A 20,943-nucleotide genomic window follows, 5' to 3' on the forward strand; every position below is an offset into this window, starting at 1 on the left:
ACGTCCAGCACTGCCAATAGTCCCATCTTCCCTGTTAAAAAGAGTGGGGGGAGGGGTTACAGATTAGTGCAGGATCTAAGAGGGATCAACAAAATAGTTGAGAGTCAATTCCCCGTAGTACCAAATCCAGCTGTCATCCTTATGCAAATCCCTCCCACTGCCAAATTTTTTACTGTGATTGACCTCTGCTCTGCTTTCTTCTCGGTACCTCTGCACCCTGACAGTCAATACTTATTCGCATTCACATACAGAGGAGTTCAATACACATGGACTCGCTTACCACAAGGTTTCATAGACAGTCCAAGTATCTTCTCACAAGCCCTGCATGATTGTTTACAGTCTTTCCAACCAGAGAGTGGATCAGTATTGATCCAGTACGTGGACGATTTACTACTGTGTTCAGATTCACTGGAAGCGTCCCTGAGAGATACGAAACAACTCCTGTTTCATCTTTCAGACACAGGACACAAAGTTTCCAAAGATAAGTTACAATTATGCCAGGCCCGGGTGAAGTATTTGGGACACTGTCTGACACAAGGACTGAGACACCTTACCGCTGATAGAATTCAAGCAATTCGTGACATGACTCTGCCACAAACCCAGCAACAGATTAGAACGTTTTTAGGAATGTGTGGGTATTGCCGTAACTGGATCCCAGGTTTTTCCATACTGGCCTTACCTTTGCAGGAAATGGTTTCATCAAGTAAACCTGATCGGATTTCGCATACAGACGAATCTGAGATGGCATTTGAGAAACTTAAACAGTGCCTAACGCAGGCACCGGCATTGGGTATGCCAGACTATGGGAAACCCTTTGAGCTGTACGGAACAGAGAGTGCTGGGTGCGCAGCAGGTGTCTTAACCCAGAAGCATGGTGATGCCAGCAGGCCGGAAGCCTACTATAGCGCTCAGCTAGATACGGTAGCGCGATCCCTCCCCACATGCTTGCGAAGCGTTGCAGCAATAGCACTGCTAGTTACAAAAAGCGAAGATGTAGTGCTAGGACACAACCTCACAATTCATACACCACATGCAGTGTCAGCCTTACTGAATTCTGCCCAAACCAGACACGTCTCATCAGCGCGGTTTACAAGATGGGAATTGGCATTGATGGCCCCCGTAAACATCACCATAAGGAGATATGTTGCAGGATTTAATGCGCTGCATCTCCTTATGGTGTGCCTGGACAGGCATAAAGGGTGGAGGATGAGAGTGATGTTGAAGGAGGATTTAATACAGGGGATGACACGCATGATTGTATGAAATATTTGACCCAAAATTTCACGGCAAGGCCTGACGTCAGTGACAACCCACTGGAAGATGTAGATTTTACTTTCTACACTGACGGTAGTTGTCACAGACAGACGGACTCGGGAGACTTGTGTACTGGATACGCAGTCGTAGATGACCAAGGTACCATAGAAGCAGAACCACTAGGCCCACCACACTCAGCACAAGTTGCTGAACTGGTTGCCCTAACCAGAGCATGTGAATTGGCTAAGGGCAAATCAGCCAACATTTACACAGATTCTAGGTACGCCTTCGGAGTAGTCCATGATTTCGGAGCCCTATGGCGCCTCAGAAATTTCATGACAGCAGCTGGCACACCCGTAGCGCATGCAGCCCACATCAAAAGACTTCTAACAGTGATACAGGAACCCGACAGAGTGGCTGTTATCAAGTGTAAAGCTCACACATATAGCCAAGACCCGGTATCACTTGGTAACAGCCGAGCAGACGAAGCTGCTAAATCAGCAGCCGGTAACCCCATACAAACAGATAGTACACGACTGATGGTATTTAATACTGTAAACACACAGAAATTGTGTGAAATGCAAAATTTGTGTTCCCCACAGGAAAGGGCAGTCTGGAGGTCAAAAGGATATGGCCAGGAGTCCTCAGGACTCTGGACAGATGGACAGGGTAAACCAGTGGCACCCAGAGCATACCTTCCAAGTCTAGCGGAAGCAGCACATGGGCTGACTCATCTAGGCAAAGAAGGGATGTGTAAGCTAGTAAGAGCTTATTGGTGCGCCCCAGGATTTTCCTCCCATGCGGGTAAAAGAGCAATGACATGTCTCACCTGCTTGAGGAAGAATATCGGAAAGGCAATACCGACAGAGCCATCCCATATCCCTCCGACAGATGGTCCTTTCCAGGTAATACAGATTGACTTCATACAATTGCCACCTTGTAGAAATTTAAAATATGTATTGGTCTGTATTGATGTGTTCTCAAATTGGGTTGAAGCATTTCCCGCGGCCACAAATACCGCTGTATTTACTGCAAAGAAAATTGTGCAGGAATTTGTGTGTAGGTACGGTATCCCTAGAATAATTGAAAGTGATAGGGGTACCCATTTCACAGGTGAAGTCTTTCAAACAATGTGTAAGTTGATGGGAATTAATAGTAAGCTGCATACTCCGTACCGCCCCCAGGCGAGCGCGAAGGTGGAAAGAGTAAACAGCACTATTAAAAATAAATTGAGCAAGGTAATGACTGAAACAGGACTGTTATGGCCTGAAGCTTTGCCAATCGTACTATACAGCATCAGAACCACACCCAGGTCCCCTCTAAATCTGTCTCCTTTTGAAATTCTGTTTGGTCGACAACCCCATGTTATGATTAACCCCCAGGATGATTTGAAATGTAACAATGAAGTAACCGTAAAGTACTTGGTTAAGATGAGTAAACAATTGAGAAATCAGAATGATAATCTAAAGTTGGTGATTCCTGATTTGCCAGACAGTAATTGTCATGACATTGAACCTGGGGATTATGTAATGATACAGAATTTTCTACGCTCAGGTTGCCTTATTGATAGATGGGAAGGACCATATCAAGTCTTATTAACCAGCACAACAGCATTGAAGGTTGCCGAGAGAGAGACTTGGGTCCATTCGTCTCATTGTAAAAAGGTCACTGACCCAGAGAGGTCCCGTGATAAAGAACAGACGGTAGAGGTTGTATCACTAGAGTGTCTGTTCAGGGAGGATTGAGACGACACCTGAGCGCTGAGAATAACAAGACCGGAAGCTTGTTGAGCCAGATTTCTTTTTCCCATTTGTTATTTTCTCCAGTTCCCACCTCCCTCCTATTTCCTTTCCCCCTTCTTATTTTTCTCCTTTTACTCCTCTAAGATGGACTTGCCCCAAGAGACTGTGATCCGGATTTTCCTGTTGACCATAGCAGTCTGTTTCGGTGAGAGTACCATGGAGGTCGAGAAAGGATCGGGAATGGGTTCTGATGACCAGGATGCAGGCGTAGATTTTCAAGAACAACACAATCTCCGAGTAAAGGCGAGTGTCAGAAAACGATCTGGTAGCATTGACAATAGAAGGAATTGTGAAGGATTGTTAGCTGAAGAGAACTGCATCTGTAGGCATTGTGACAATATAGTTGAGGATGGGTGCATAAAGAAATGTCAGTCCAGTTTTAATGTCCACATGGACCGGCATCCATTGAGTGACTATCACTCCTTAGTGGGTAAAGTGTTAAATCAGACAGACTGTTGGGTATGCTCTCAAGTACCTCAAGGCCATAGCAAATCAGGACTAGTACCATTTCCTTTAACTGTAGGAGAGGTACTTGAGCTAGGTGGTGGGAGGCCGGTGGACAAGAGGTTTAATATCTCTAGTCCTCCTAGTTTGAAGCTCCACCAATCTCATGTGGATAGGTCTTTAGTATGCTTTAACATTTCCAATCCCCGAAAGCCGGGAAATTGGGAAGTGTCATGGAGTAATCAAACCATGACCTTTCATACAGACCCGACAGAATGCCCATAGACACAGAACTTATACGCCAGATAGCCGACCATAAGAAATTCTTTCGGTATAGGTACACCTTAGGAAGTAGGATCATGCGAGTTGGAGAAGTATCACCAGGATACTGTGCACAGATCGTACAAACTGATACGTGTACTAAACAGATGGGAGAATTAGGGTTAGGAGACTTCACATGGAAAATTTGTAACATGGTAATGTCATACTCTGTCCCATATGTTCTCCCCGATGATGCATATTTCATATGCGGGAGGAAGGCGTATAAGTGGCTTGCCCCAAACTCAGAGGGATTGTGCTATATTGGAAAAGTACTGCCTGAAGTAATGACTGTAACCCATAACAAAATGAAAGATATTCACCGCAGTGCCCAAGCTCCTTATACTCACACTCATTACGAGCACGTCGTTAAACGGCACCTGATAGAGAGAACAGAGCATCCGGCCTCTGACCTGATCCATGAATCCACCGGGATTCAATTCCTAATCGCGTTAGATATCACTCATACCGCCAGAGGAGTGATAAATTATAAATATATATCTGCGCTTGCAAATTTATTAGACAATATCACCGAAATGTATGACGACACATTCAGGTACACTGGGAAAGAGTTACAAGCCTACAAAACGGAACTGGTTCAGCATAGGATGATTCTCAATTACCTCACAGCTGTGACAGACGGGTATTGTGTTACCCTGGCAACTCAATATGGAATCAAGTGCTGTACGTACATTACAAACAGCACGGAGGACCCAGCCGAGGTCATAGACCAAAAGATGGATGACATTTTACAATTAAAATGGGAGTTTCGAAGGAAACACAATCTCACACTCGCTACTGTGGGTAATGAGATGACCAGTTGGGTGTCATGGTTGAACCCACGAAATTGGTTCTCGGGTTTAGGAGAATGGGCCCAAGATATTATTATGGATGTAGGGAAATTTCTTTTGTGTATTCTGGGGGTCGTCATATTGGTTGGCCTGATATTTAGATGCGTTCGGGTTTTAGTGAAGCGTAAAAGCAGTACCAGGGTGATGAGTTTAAGGAGCGAGGACACTGTACTAACAACAACTAATTTGATTTATGACCCAACGATAGAGACAATGTTGTGATGAAAATGTGATTCCACGGTCCGTTTCTTTCACCCGTTTCTCCTTTGTTTTCCTCCAAGGTACAAAGACATCCGCTTGGAAGAAGAATTTGACAACCTTTTACACAGACCACTGATGGACAATGCCATAGACCCCCAATATCCCTAGTGACTTTAACTTTTACGATAGCCTAATACTTTAAAGATTGTAAGTCTATGGACATTGAGAAAGCTTTTTGCTCAGCATTTATAGCAAAAGCATCGGGAGACTACAGTCAACATGTACATCGAGACAAGACACAAGACAAGACCTCAATCGGCAAATGTATATTAAACTCACATAGTTTATGACTGCATTTACCATAATTGCTTCTTATCTTCATTTCTACAACCTTCAGGTAATGACACACATAGTTGATAGGGAATATAGACACAGATATCAGCACTCACATATCCCCCCATTCATGTATCATCAACTAAATGTGCTCCCCCATTTGTTGCAACCAAAAGCCGAAAAGAGCTCGGTAAAGTTTGACAGCCCATCCACAGACCCGTAATACGGGATAAGAAGGATTCAAATGTATACTTCGCAATACCTCGAAGCTGGATTTAAAACACGTACGGCACGATGATACATGACCCCTCAAACATGGATTCATACACACATGCTTCTACTATCTCACTAGGTCATACCTTTTTCCCACCTTCCTCTCTTCTCCCTTACCCAACCATAGAAATGTATTTACACATGACATATATTTTTCTCTTTTTGAACTGTTTTAGGAAGTGGCAGTTATTGATGACTGCCAAAGGGTGGACTGTCAAAGTCAGAAAAATATCATGCTACACGTTGCCATATATTCACCTCATGCGCTTGCCCGCTGCACATGCACTTTCTCTGGCGTGCGTGCACATATTCGCAAGTTGCGTGACGGCGCCCCTACGGGCGTGCGCTTGAGCGCATGGTATGTGCATTTACGGTAGAGTTTGTGTGCGTCCAGCGGGCGACTCAATCATTAAATAATAAAACCAAATAGTATGTTTTATAGATAATGTTCCCCTTAGTGATAACTGTAAGTTTGTTTAATGTGACTTGTTCACGGACTTGGGAATCCCTCTTTACGCGGTACAAAGGGTCTGATTAAGGTTGAACAGTGGTGTCTGGTACCTAACCGAAGAGTATTTTAATAGCAATAATCTGGTGTTGGTTAGGTAAAGATTAATCGCTCCTGCGTGTAGTTATGGCCATTAGTAGTTTCTGGACATTTCATATATTTGCAGTTCATTATCCATGCGGCGGGAATCCGGCGATTCCCTCCCACCTGAGCAGTTTGTAATAGCCACAGCCCACCTGTTCAAATCCACCTATGACCTTTTGTTACAGTGCAGAGAGACATTCCTGTGTCCAATGAACAATAAGATTGTAGGGCCCTTTGTAGTACACTGTATGCTGTGTATATAAGGGTCACTGTCCCCAGACCGGCCAGTACTCTCACTCTTCAACATTTATCTCAGATAATTGGAGGACTGGATTCCGGTTGCGCTTGCGAGTGTTCCCCGTATGGTATGTTTCTCTGTGGCCACTTTGTTACCTGTTTAAATGTTAGTCATTCATTCTTATTTGTTGTATTAGTGTTTGCGATCGTTCGCTATTGTGTATATTTCTGTTTAGTTATTCTGTTAGATTTTAATGTTAGCCTGTAGTGTATGAACTGTTCACTGTTTTCTTTTCCCATTTACCTAGTTAAATATTGTTAGTAAAGGTGTTGGAACCTTAGCCAGGTATTGTGTGTTTATTACATTACTGAGGGTAATTGGAGCATCTCAATCGCTCAAACAACTAGCTTACAAACCAAGGTTAAACAGCATTATATCATTACAGTATCTAACACTAAGATTTACAGTATAAGCATACTCTGTGTAAGGTATAAAAGGTTATTATCTGTGTGTACGCTAGCTGTGTGTTCAGTACACCCAGTGCAGCGTGTGTACGTGACTTGCGTACCACGTGCAAGGTATTCTTACGCAAATAGCGTACGGAGTGCGTAACACGTGCACGAGGTTCAGCAGCCATTACGGCTTCACGGTATAGATTTAATAGCGTGTGTTGTAGAGTATAAGAATCAGCTTTATCAAAAGTAATAGAGAAATGTTCTTCATTAACCTGCATGGTTATGATTAAAACATTGACTTACGTTAGACCTAAAATGTGAACTGAGATCCACTGACTAAATCTTGACTAAGACGAAAAAAGAAAAAACTATAATGTGACTTTTAATTTGGTACAATTTTAAGAAAGTGACTAAGACTAAAATTAAATTGAAAATCCTTGACAAAATTAACACTGGCTTGGAGAGAGATAAAGTACCAACCAATCAGCTCCTAACTGTCCTGGTACAGGCTGTGTTTGAAAAATAACAGGGGTTGGTAATTTATCTCGAAGCTTTGATATATCTCCCCCCATGGCAGCTGCGGTATCCGGTCTTTAGGCCGGCCTTACTTAGGTTGACAGTCTTTAGGTCGACCACTATTGGTCAACACGCAATAGGTCAACATGGTCTTTAAGTCGACATGGTCAGTAAGTAGACATGGCAAATGTCGACACACGAAAAGGTCGACATTAGTTTTAAAAAAAAGGAAAGTTATGGTAGACTTACCATGGGTAACTCTTTCTGTGAGGTACATTTGGTTCCACAGGGAAACATTGGGGTATAGAGTGGATCTTGATCCAGAGGCACCAACAGGATAAAGCTTTAGGCTGTCCCAGGATGCATTGGGGCCTCCTCTATAAACCCCGCCTCCAGGCACTGGAGCTCAGTTTCGTTAACCAGTCAAATGCAGGAGCAGGCAAGAGAGAAGTCACATAGAATCACATTCTCACGGCAGACGACAGGAGAAGGGACCAGCATCTAATGCCATACAAGCCCATAGAAGCTAGGTGTGTCAGGGTGGGCGCCCTGTGGAACCCAATGTACCTCGCAGAAAGAGAGTTAACCATGGTAAGTCTACCATAACTCTCCTTTTCTGCAGCATGGTACATTGTGTTCCACAGGAAAACATTGGGGATGTCCTAAAGCAGTTCCTCAAGGGAGGGGATGCACCTTAGCGGGTATGAGAACCCTGCGTCCAAAGGAAGCATCCTGGGAGGTGTAAGTATAAAAGGCACAGAACCTAATGAACGTGTTCAGTGAGGACCACGTAGCCGCCTTGCACAACTGTTCTGCGAACGGGCCGCCCAAGAAGGTCCAACAGACCCAGTAGAATGGGCTTTAATAGCAGCAAGAGCTGGAAGTCCATCCTGCGCATAAGCTTGTGCAAATCACCATTCTAATCCATCTGGCCAAGGTTTGCTTATTCGCAGGCCAGCCACGTTTGTGAAAACCAAACAAGACAAAAAGGGAATCTGACCTCCAAACAGAGGCAGTCCTCCCCACATATATACGGAGAGCCCCTACCACATCCAAAGACCACTCTTTGGAGGACAAATCAGTAGAGATAAAGGCCGGAACCACAATCTCTTGGTTAAGGTGAAAAAATGACACCACTTTAGGTAAATAACCTGTGCGAGTTCTAAGAACTGCCCAGTCACGAGGAAATATTAGAAAGGGTGGACGACAGGACAAATCGCCTAAGTCCAACACCCTTCTAGCAGAGGCAACAGCCAGTAAAAAAAAAGACCTTGGCTGTGAGCCATTTAAGGTCCACCAATTCAAGAGGTTCAAATGGAGACTCTTGCAGGGCATTCAGGACAGACAGATCCCATGGAGCCACAGGAGGGACATAGGGAGGCTGAATCCGTAAGACATCCTGAGTGAATGTATGAAGGTCAGGTATAGATGCAATTTTTCTCTGAAACCAAACTGACAAGGCAGATATATAAACCTTGAGGGAGGCCAGACAAAGGCCTAAATCCAGGCCGCGTTGCAGAAAAGCCAGAATTCTGGAAGTTCTGAATCTGAATGCATCATAATTCTTATTAGCACACCAGGTGACGTAAGAATTCCAGACCCTGTAATAAATCCGGGCAGATGCCGGTTTGCGAGCTTTCAACATAGTTTGGATGACTGCCTCAGAGAATCCTTTGGCCCTCAGGAGTGATGCTTCAAGAGCCATGGCATCAAAGCCAGTCTGGCCAGGTCCGGATAAAGACAAGGGCCCTATACGAGGAGGTCTGGGTGCTGAGGAAGTAAAAGGTGATGCTATCGATAGACCCTGCTGGTCTGAGAACCAGTGTCGTCTGGGCCATGCTGGAGCGACTAGAAGTAGTATTCCTCCTTCTTGTTTGAACTTCCGCAGGACCCTGGACAGGAGTGACATTGGAGGGAACACGTAGGGCAGCCGAAAGTTCCATGGAATAGCTAGTGCGTCCACAAACGCTGCTTGAGGATCTCTGGTCCTTGATCTGAAGACTGGAATCTTGTAATTGTGTCGAGACGCCATCAGGTCTACATCTGGTAGGCCTCATTTGTCCACTAGGAGTTGAAAGACTTCCAGATGAAGACTCCACTCTCCGGCGTGCACGTCCTGGCGACTGGGGAAGTCCGCATCCCAGTTTAGGACGGCCGGAATGAACACTGCCGATGTTGCTGGTAGATGGCGTTCCGACCAACAAAGGATTTTTGACACTTCCATCATAGCCATGCGGCTTCGAGTGCCGCCTTTATGGTTTATGTATGCCACCGTGGTGGCATTGTCTGACCGTACTTGAACCAGCCTGTTCTGCACCAGCGGCAGGGTGAGAGTCAATGCATTGAACACCGCCCGCAACTGCAGTATGTTTATTAGGAGGAGTGATTCCTCCTTGGTCCATCGACTCTGAAAAGAGCTTTGCTCCAACCCCGCACCCCATGCCCTCAGACTGGCGTCCGTTGTCAGCAAGGACCCAGTCGGGGATCCAGAAGGGACGGACCCTGCTCAATTGCTGGTCCTGTAGCCACCAGGTAGGCTGTCCCACTTGGAAAGATTTAACCTCTGCAGAGGGCAGGAATGAAATTGAGCGTACTCTACCATCTTGAATACCGACACCATCAGGCCAAGAACTTGCATCACCGAGTGCATCGACACTCTAGGGCAGGCATTCCCAACCACGGTCCTCAAGGCACACCAACAGTGCAGGTTTTAGTGATATCCAGGCTGCAGCACAGATGGCTAAATCAAAATAACTGAGCTACTAATTAAGTCACCTGTGCTGAAGCCTGGATATCACTAAAACCTGCACTGTTAGTGTGCCTTGAGGACCGTGGTTGGGAATGTCTGCTCTAGGGAGACAAATGAAGCATCTTATCCTGTCCTGGAGCTTCAGGACTTTTTCTGGAGATAGAAACAGTCGCTGACAGAGTGTGTCCAGGAGTACCCCAAGGAGCACCATGCTCTGAGCTGGGACCAGCGAGGATTTCTTCCAATTGATGAGCCACCTGTGGCCTTGTAGGAAGCTTACCGTCAGTTGCAGATGACTGAGGACATCGTGGGAGTTTGCCATAATTTAGCAAGTTTTCCAGATACGTCAGGATCCCGACTCCCTGGTGACGGAGATGTGCCGTCATTACGGCCATGACCTTGGTGAAGATCTGAGGAGCCGTAGCCAGTTCAAATGGCAGAGCCTGGAACTAATAGTGGAGGTCGCCAATAGCAAACCGCAGATACTGCTGATGCGACATGGCAATAAGTATATGCAGGTACGCATCCTGTATTATCAGGGATACCATATAATCTCCGTGTTCCATAGCCAGTACAATTGAGCGCAGTGATTCCATACGAAACTTGGACACTCTCACAAACTTGTTCAGTGATTTGAGGTTGAGTATAGGCAGGAAAGACCCAATTGGGTTTCAGAACTAGAAATAGGGTCGAGTAGTAACCTCTGCCTCTGTGGGACAGAGGTACCGGCACTACCACTCCTGTATTCAGGAGGGGAACTCACAACCTTTTGCAGAGCTTGCGCCTTTAACGGATCCAAAGGGATAATCGTTGTGCAAAACTGGCCAAGGGGACGTCTCTTGAATAAGACTGCGTACCCGTGAGAGACAACTTCCTGAACCCATGCATCTGAAGTGGTCTTTTACCAGACCTGGGTCTTTGTACAGCACCTGTAAGGGAGTAAATAGATTTCAGGCATCCCTCCACATGCTTATCTGTAGGTTCCTTCAGTGAACTGACAGTGGTGACAGGCAGAGTGGATGACACCACTAGGCGGGTGACATGAGAAGACACCGGCGGTGGATTTTCCCACTTGTTACATAACTCTGCAGGGAGAGGATAGCGAGCCAAGGCCCATTTAGACAGAGGGAATTTATTTCCTAGATTAGACCACGGTTCCTGCCTGATGTCCACCAAATGGTCAGAATGGGGTAATAGATTTTTAACTACCTTCTGTCGTTTAAACATATATCCGCTTTCTTAGCCACAGTAGTGGAATCCTCATCATCAGTGATTTGTAGGATTTGCTTAATAGCAACCACTAGGGCAGGGACATCAATTTGCAATGGAATCCTCATCAGAAACACCTGATTCAGTGTCTGACAGGACTCTGTGTCTGCTCCCTCTCCTCTTTAGATGAAACATCTGAGAGATTTGTGGATTGTGAGGAGGAAGCAGCCCGCTTAGATGACCAAGAGACACGGGAATGACCTGGAGTAGGTTTTTGTCTGACCAAGGATTGATTTAATTGCTGCAACTAGTTAAGACAAATTTTCTGCCCAAGGCGGATTAACCATAGGGACAATTTGTGGCTGTAGTGGCACAGGTTGTCCCATAGGGGGCGTAAGGCGTTCCACCAGAGTACCTAGTAGGTTTATGAATGCAGCCCAGGGTGGCTCCTGATTGGTTACAAGAGCTGCGGACTGACTGGGAGATGTATGACACACACAGTACACAGACCATCATGCAAAACTTCCCCCTCTAGTAAATCCAGGGTGCATGCTCTGCATGATGCAGGAGCATCCACAGACTTACTGCGCTTCTTGTTAGACATTGTACACAAATGCAACAACGGAGCGGTTTAGTACGATAAAGCCAGACAGAGTACAATACCTGCAAATAAATCAGTTAGTATGTTACTGAATACACAGTAGACAACACCTGTGAATAAATCCGCTATTATGTGACTGAGTACACAGTAGAATACACGTAATGGGTAAATACTGTGACGCACTATATATATGACCCAGACGCACCTAGTCCCTTAGAGTATAGAATGTAGTGATAGATATATCTGGGAAAATTTGTATTTGAAATCGTACACTATATCCTGTAATAGGTACACTCTTAACTAACGCTGTCTGTATTAAGACATGTAGAATACTCCAGAGTTTGTAAAGTCACAGCGCTGTATACAGGCGGCTTTACAAGGAAGACCTCGCCCTGCAGTCCCGGAGACCAGTCGCAGCTATGCTTATAAGATGGCGCCCAGCGTCTCAGTCAGGGAGTGAGGGAGAATGTGAGGCAGCTCCAGGGCAGGAAAATCTGCAGTAGATGGTGCCCTGGGCCGGGGGAGGGGCTACAGGTCAAGTGCTGACTCCCCTATGCTGATCCTCAACCGCCGGTACTACGTAGTCTTATTAAAATGGGCGTTAGTACACCCGACCTGTACTCCTATGCCCTGGCGGTCTAGTGGGGTCCCTGTTCGGTGACAGTGTCCACGCCAGCGTTGCGCTCCATCTCCCTAGACCACGGCAGGAACGCGATTTAATGGTGGGTCCTGCTTGGGGGACCCTCTTACCTCCTCCCTGTAGCAGCCACGCGAACCAGGAGAGCGTCTGCGACCGTGTGCCTAATGCTGGAGCGTCTCCGCCGCAAGTATCCGAGAACAGGCCATGGGAGTATGCAATGCCGCTTGGGAGGTGAAGCCGCAGCACAGAATGTCACACTGACATATCAGTGCTGCGGCCCTTGGAAGTCTTCTTAGAAAGCTTTTCATGGCTGCCCAGTGCAGCCTCCCCTGTTAAGTGACCTGCTGCTGCCGGCACCAACTCGAAACTGAGCTCCAGTGCCTGGAGGCGGGGTTTATAGAGGAGGCCCCAATGCATCCTGGGACAGCCTAAAGCTTTAGCCTGTTGGTGCCTCTGGATCAAGATCCACTCTACACCCCGATGTTTCCCTCTGGAACACAATGTACCCTGCTGCAGAAAAAATAATTTTTTAAACCTTTTTCTTACTTTACTATCCACGTGGACTACGATTGGGAATAGTTACCTGTGCAGAGCGCAGCGGTAGCGGAGAGAGGCACCTTGCCTGAAGCGAGCCATCTGAGGGAACACAGTACACTAATTGGGGTTCCCGGTCACCATACGAAGAAAACAACACCAAAAAAAAAAATAATTTACAAACGCATGACGACCTTTTTCCGCGTCGACCTTATGACCATGTCAACCTACAGTATTTCAGGTGTCGACCAATAGTGGTCAACCTAGTTAGGGTCGTCCCCATTATCCACACCCGGCGGTTGCCTCTAACCTTCATACGGGTCACATATTTCTCTTAATATCAGAGTTGAAAGTTAAATTAATACATTAAATCAATGAAAGAGGAACCTGCCAGCAAACATTTTAAACAAGTGTTACAAGTTCTAACAAAGACATATGATAACAAGGCAGAAAGGAGCTGGGGTCTCGAAGCGAAGGTTCGGTAGGCCACCTGTTGTCCATCACTGGTCTGGACCAACGTTGTCTGAAGTCTGTGCAATCCTTATATGTTAGTCTTAAAAACTGTACTTGTTGGGAAGAATTTAAGTAAAGTTATTTGCAAAACATAATATATGTGGGCGTGCCACAGAGTCTGGAAGCGCCCCTGTGATAATATGATGCGAATTCTAGGAAGAGAGTAAATTAGGATTGCCCTTTCTTCAGTTTTACACTTATATCCTATTTGGTTTAGCCTCAGTTATTTTACTGCACTGGAACTGTATGTTCCAAAGGCCTCAGGAGCCACAGGTGACCTTCTGTATCTGTGTCTTCTATAAATGAATATTCTTTATGGACCTGTTTCTCCTAAACAGACCTACAGTAATACACTTAAAGTCCCTTATGTAAAGTCACGTCTGTGTCTAACTGTTGTTGCCAGATAGAGATTTCATTGCCAGCTACTTCTAAACAGCTGCCGTCAGAGAGCGGGGTGTATACGATTCCTTCCTCGCATATGCGAAGGGTCTTCTACTGAAAGTAATGTTGGATGATTGATGCGAGAAAGTGTATCTAACCGACAGAAAGTTAGACAGGGACTTGCATTTACCAACTTGACATTTAGGTCTATTTGAAGTAAAAATATCCATGTGGAGTTAAGCTTTAAAGGGATCCTGTCACCAGGTCTCCTAATGATATTTTAGTTTTGCTTACTACAATGAAAGTGACCTAAAGCAGAACCATGTCATCATAAGACCTGGTTACAAATGTGGTTTACATAAAACAAATGCTATAAAGAAGATCAATACCACTGCAGTGTCCCATATGAGCTGAACGCTCGTTACATTATACTGGCAGTTCCGCAACTTACATTAAAACTTGGTGATGCTGAAGAACGTGATTTTTACTGTTCATATAAATGTAGATTTATCTGTATTCCAGTTAGCACCTGCAATAAAGGAGATGTTATTATAATCCTTCACTAATAATGTATATAGGCGGAGAGGGTTCAGTATGTTTGACTGGCGGATGGGATGCCGACGGTCACAATACCGACACTGGCATCCCGACCTTTGAAATCCTGACAGGTGCAAGGCCAGTAAGTTATCCTCTCTCCCCTACCCGCTAACCCTTACCCTCCCTTCCCGCAGCTTAACCATAACCTCCCCCCTGTGGTGCCCAACTCTAACCCCTCCTCCACTGCTGCCAAACCCTAACCTAACACCCCTCCTTTCCCCTCCCCGGCCCTAACCCTAACCCACCCGCTGTACTTACAGTCGGGATGCTGACTGTAGTGATTCCGACTTCGGTCTCCTGACCCTCTCGGGATTCTGGAGTTGGCATTCTGACGGGTGTCGGGATTCCGGCTCTCGTAATTCCGACTGCTGGGATCCCGACAGCCGGTATCTTAACCGCATCCTGGGGGAGATTTATCAAACCTTTTGAAGAGTGTACAAGTAGAGATTTCCCGTAGCAACTTATCAGATTCTAGATAGCATTTAACAAGTTCATTGTATAAAATGAAAGGTGATTGGTTTCTATGGGAAACTTCTCCACTTCTACACTCTTTAGAAAGTTTGATACATTCCCCCAATAGTGTAATAACTGTTATGCGCACCAGTCAACACACTGTAAAAATCTGGGCCCCTTGCATAGTGCTATGTAGTTACAGATAACCCGGCTTTGCTGACAATCTCAAAGAATTCTGAAAATAATGGGAAAGCACAATGATACAATACTCTTAGCTGGCACTAGTCAATAATCTGGTACTCTAGGACATTGTCAGGCAAATACATTTCCTAATGGACATCTCTCCCACAGACAGTATTACTCCACAGCTGCAACAATGTCTATAGATTACCTTTTAATTTGTTTGTCTGGTACCTAATCACAGTTTATCATTGTCCACAGTACACAATGATGTTTCAAGTATGGTGGCTCATACAGCAGATCCTCGTAGCCTTGTATCCTTATGATGCAGACCCGTAAGACACACAGAAGACCAATGTTTATGCTGCAATAAAAGTGAAAAGGACAGATTAATTGTTTTACAATATTTTACCTTACATCTTATATACCTCAGGGGCAAGCACAGGATTTGCAAAGGGACACTGTGATCGGACTATTGTATTTATCAAGCTAAAAAAGCCTAGAGTTTTCAGAGCTTGTATCTGGTTGCTAAAGCCATCTTCAGATGGTATCACCAGGCTTTTTCCAATGGAAAGCGCTATCAGTACAGTTGGAGATCTCTCCAGATCCCTTTGCTCCATCCAAATCTTTCTGTGGCCATGTGCAACCCTAGGTGAGCATGCTGAGGTACACTCCCGAGGCAGAACCTGGAAATGTAAATGTTCCCGCTGAGAACAGTGATGTAAGTTCAGGTGTTAGCATTCGGCAGGAGAGTTGCTTATCGGAGCAGAAAACTGTAAATCGTATTGAAAAAACTATTACTTATCGCGCTATTTTCACGGCCCCACTGCAACCAATTATAGATAGGCATCCAAATGTAGCTCTTTACAGGGGCAATTCATGAGAAATTCTTGGATGTATTTCAATATGTCAGTGCCCTGTAATCACTAAACTACCATAAAATCAGGATTTAAAAAAGTACAACTAACAAGCATAATAATGAAGATAACACAAATGAAATGGTCAAGCTAATGTAGTTCTCTTGGCTTCATTGTTTTGGAATCGTAGAGAATGATTGCCCATTGCATGATGCACAGCAGTCAGTACTGGTAGATCCTGCTCTATCCAGTCAGCTGACTTCCTGTGGACCAGACCTTCTATCAGCTGAGGGGCCTCCTGTGTGTACATCACTTAAAATTAGAGATGAGCGGGTTCGGTTTTACTCGGATTTAACCGAATCTCCTTATTGGCTATCGGACGTCACGTGTTTCGGTTAGCCAATAAGGGAAATCCAGAAAAAAAAAATATGTCGATAGTTCTAGAGTAAAGAACTGAGTAAATCCGAACCCGCTCATCTCTACTTAAAATACACTGAATAATAATAATAATAAAAAAAATTCTGCTACTCTAGGGCGCCGTGATTCAAAAAGTTTTGGAACCACTGCCGTAGGACCTAAGGAAAGAGCTGAGAACTCAGTGACACTGAGCCTTAGGAAGGAAAGTTATAGAGATAACAAAGGCATCTCCACATACAGGGACATTTATGAACACATAAAACAGAAAATATTTTATATATTATGTGCAGCAAGTAAATAGCAACTATTCAATTTAACTGCCACCCATTCTAAACTATTCCCAATACTGACAATAGAAACCAAAACTATATGAGAGAGCAGACGCGTAGCTCGCAATCTTTCCTTGTAAGATCGTTTCACTTTAAAGTCTGTGTTGAATTATTGCCTCTACCCGCTTTCCTGAAATCTACTTCCACATAAACTAATGCTCTTAAAATATCTGTAAATCCATCACAGTAGCTGCTTATGAAACAATAACGCCTTTTATTTCACAGGGAATTAGGTAATTATTTACCTCAGCAGCCCAATAGAGTGCTTACATCTGAAACTGTAAACGTCGGGAATTAGGAAGCTTGTTCTCCAGGTGAAATGTGAATGTTTCACAAGTAAACTGAAGAATGCACTAGTGGGACTATTCACTAAATAAGAGCAAACATTTACTTTCATTACCTAATTTGCATTTGAATGACTGACGATTGTTTGCTCTAGGTTACTATAGGATACTGCACATTTTCTCTTGGTTAGTAAGCAGCTTAATATATGGGTGTGGTTCGTTTTATCGACAGTATGTAGGTCGACAATGTTTAGGTCGACCACTATAGGTCGACAGTCACTAGGTCGACATGGATGGAAGGTCGACAGGGTTTCTAGGTCGACATGTGCTAGGTCGACAGGTCTAAAGGTCGACATGAGGATTTTTTTTTTGGTGACGTTTTCTTCGTAAAGTGACCGGGATCCCAAATTAGTGCACCGCGTCCCCTCGCATGGCTCGCTTCACTCGCCATGCTTCGGGCATGGTGCCTTCGCTCCGCTACCGCTTCGCTCGGCACACTTTACCGTTCCAATCGTAGTCCACGTGGATCGTTAAGTATGAAAAAATCCAAAAAAAAAAAGTGAAAAACTCATGTCGACCTTTAGACCTGTCGACCTAGCACATGTCGACCTAGAAACCCTGTCGACCTTCCATCCATGTCGACCTAGTGACTGTCGACCTATAGTGGTCGACCTAAACATTGTCGACCTAGACACTGTCGATCTTCAGACCGGATCCCTAATATATATAGAACCTTACAATGCTCTAGGTAAGAAATATGTTTTATAAACTATTTCATATGGGCCTTTTTTTTTCCTGCCACCAAAAACAGTTTCAGAGTTGTACACAAAGTGACAGATGGCGTGTTCATGCCTCAAAGCACAGTGCGCACGTGCTACAATGCAACTATGGCTCCAGTCGCAGCGACATGGAATTTGTGGACGTATGGGGGTGGGGAGGGTGACCGTTTCAGAATACGGGAGCACGTTGGCCCCATTTTCTGGGCATGCCAAGGCCAGTGTCTGAGTCTTCAGACGTACATAAACTGACTTCTGCTAGGAGCTCAGGCGGCCGTTCTGAGTAATTAGGCTTACTAGGATGGTTGCCCGATGGTGATCCGATGCTGCATCTTGGATCTACAATGCCAGCAGCGGGCATGTTTTGTTGCCTCCTGCGGCACAGGCATATTTTGTCCTTGCTGCTGCGTCCAAAGACGCAACTAGTGTACAATTAAGAATCAGGCCAATAGTAAATATCACTGTCTAAGCTGAGCGATCCATTGTTGCAGAGATTCACTGAATAGCTGATGTTACATGCAGAGCTTCAGTTTGGAATTTATTTAATTTATTATTTTCACTTCATCACTAAATTGCACAAATTAGAGGGAAGATTGCTAATAAATGTCACAGGTAACAAACAAAATCTCTGCAACGGACCTGGATATTATCAAATTTCTATGCAGGCTGATATAACATTTTACAATGAAAGGGCAAATAAAGCCAGTTAGAACACAATACATTTCAAATACATTATTATCATTATTATTATTAATAACAACATTATCATCAACATCATTATTATTATTATTATTATTATTATGATAAACACTTGCCAAAATGTTGATTTATATTGCACTTTAGTATAAGAGCAAGAAAGTTTCATGTAAGTAAATTCAACTGTAACTAACCCTACAGAATACGGTGTGACAGACAGAACATGGCCCATCAGATATGTTGATGCATTACCAGGGATCTGTAAAACCATCCGGCAAATCCATGAAAGAGAATGTGGAATTCTAATTTTCCTTATTCATTGAAAAATAAGAACGGTTCTCTCGATTCCCCCATGCGCAATTATTTCATGACTATAGCAATTCCTGCGGCCTGTATTGCACTATTACAGTTCAGCTTTATAGTCAGGGAGAGAACAATCCATCACTGGGCCTGATGACAACATTTTATTGGGGCCCCGTCAATGCCTCCCTACCCTCCTGGGAGCTACAGTACTCTTCTTTCAAAAGAAGGATCTCCTCTCAGCAGGTGCTTTGCTCTGCTCTTTGAGGGCATTCCGGGGCCGTCAGAAGTGGCATGGCATAGCACGGCCCTTGGAGGGGGGAGAGCTAGTATTGCTGGGCACCCTTTACCTTGGGGTTCTGTAGCCCTGAGGTGAATGGCACCCAACGTTAGATTTTTCACCCTTTTTTCCCCCTGATTCGAGAAAGACCTATAAGAATACTTCAAGACAAAAGAGAATAGAGGGCGTAATAGGGTGGTTTGATTTATTCTGATTTTTTTTATTTATTTCCAGATATGTCAGTGTGCTGCTTCCATACAGTGCCTTGCTAAAGTGTTCACCCCCTTAGCATTTTTCATGTTTTGTTACCTCACAACGTGGAATAAAAATGGATTGTTTAAAGGTTTGCATCATTTCATTCACAGAACATGCCTACAACTTTGAAGATGTTTTTTTTTTTTTATTGTGAAGCAATCAACAAATAGGACAAAATAACAGGAAACTTCAGCGTACATAACTATTCACCCCCCTAAAGTCAGTACTTTGTAGAGCCACCTTTTGCGGCAATTACAGCTGCAAGTCACTTTGGAAAAGTCTCTATGAGCTTGCCACATCTTGCCACTGGCTTTTTTGTCCATTCCTCAAGGCAAAACTGCTCCAGCTCCTTCATGTTGGAAGGTTTCCTCTTGTGAACAGCAATCTTCAAGCCGGACCACAGATTCTCAATTGGATTGAGATCTGGGCTTTGACTAGGCCAGCTCGACACATTTAAATGTTTCCCCTTAAACCACTCCAGTGTTGCTTTAGCAGTATGCTTTGCGTCATTGTCCTGCTGGAAGGTGAACCTCCATCCCAGTCTCAAATCACAGGCAGACTGAAATAGGTTTTGCTCAAGAATATCCCTGTATTTAGCACCATCCATCTTTCCCTCAACTCAAAACAGTTTCCCAGTCCCTGCTGCTGAAAAACATCCCCACAGCATGATGATGCCACCACCATGTTTCACTGTGGGGATTGTGTTCTTGGGGTGATGGGATGTGTTGGGTTTGCGCCAGACATAGCGTTTTCCTTGGTGGCCAAAAAGTAAAATTTTTTGTCTAATCTGACCAGGGCATATTTTTTTAGAACCCAATCCTGACTTGTACTTCTCAACAACTTTGTCCCTGACTTGTTTGGAGAGCTCCTTGGTCTTGATGGTGTGATGCCTCTTGCTTAGTGGTGTTGCAGCCTCTGGGGCCTTTCAGAAAAGGTGTGTTTATACTGACAGATCACATGACACTTAGACTGCACACAGGTGGACTTCATTTCACTAATTATGTGACTTCTGAAGGTAATTGGTTGCACCAGAACTTATTAGGGGCTTCATAGCATAGGGGTGACACATATGCACATGCCAATTTTCAGATTTTTATTTATAAAAAATCTTTTTTTATGTAAAATTTTTTCATTTCACTTCACCAACTTAGACTATTTTGTGCAGATCCATCATATAACATTCAGATAAAAATAAATTACAGGTTGTAATGTAACAAAATAGGTAAAAAGCCAAAGGGGATGAATACTTTAGCAAAGCACTGTATGTGGAGTTACGATAAGGCCTACATGAAACAAATGTCTATAAAATAAGAGATGTTCTTCCATTGATAAATGGATCTCATTGTCTCATCAAATGTTGTGGAGACTACTGTATATTCTAGAATTATTATAGTTTATTATTATTATTATTATTATTATTATTATTGTGTTAGACCAGGCAGTAATAACTAGGGTCTGATGCAGCCTCCAGGTTTCCACCTGGATTTGGCTGCGGTAAAGAGCAAAATTACCTCTTCATGGATAAATTATTATTTGTGAGGAAGAGAGAGGATTTATAGCCAGATGTATTAAGCCTTGAAAAGTGATAAAGTAGAGAGATAAACTATCAACCAAC

At 44.2% G+C, this 20,943-nt stretch overlaps 1 protein-coding gene across 2 annotated transcripts in view; it reads right to left on the reverse strand.

The window, feature by feature from the left end:
• COL8A1 (collagen type VIII alpha 1 chain) overlaps positions 1-20,943 on the reverse strand; it is a 167,555-nt gene that overhangs the window by 56,960 nt on the left and 89,652 nt on the right. Inside the window, exons 1-2 of one of the 2 annotated variants that reach the window (XM_063956260.1) lie at positions 15,346-15,362; positions 14,356-14,433 (exon numbers count right to left, since the gene is read on the reverse strand). The exons of the other annotated variant lie outside the window; for it this stretch is intronic. The gene's annotated coding sequence lies outside the window, so the exon portion shown is untranslated. Of the gene's footprint in view, positions 1-14,355; positions 14,434-15,345; positions 15,363-20,943 lie in introns of those variants that run through there. 2 annotated transcript variants of the gene reach the window in all.

The sequence above is a fragment of the Pseudophryne corroboree genome, chromosome 2 (assembly GCF_028390025.1).
Source record: "Pseudophryne corroboree isolate aPseCor3 chromosome 2, aPseCor3.hap2, whole genome shotgun sequence".
Taxonomy (NCBI): Eukaryota; Metazoa; Chordata; class Amphibia; order Anura; family Myobatrachidae; genus Pseudophryne; species Pseudophryne corroboree.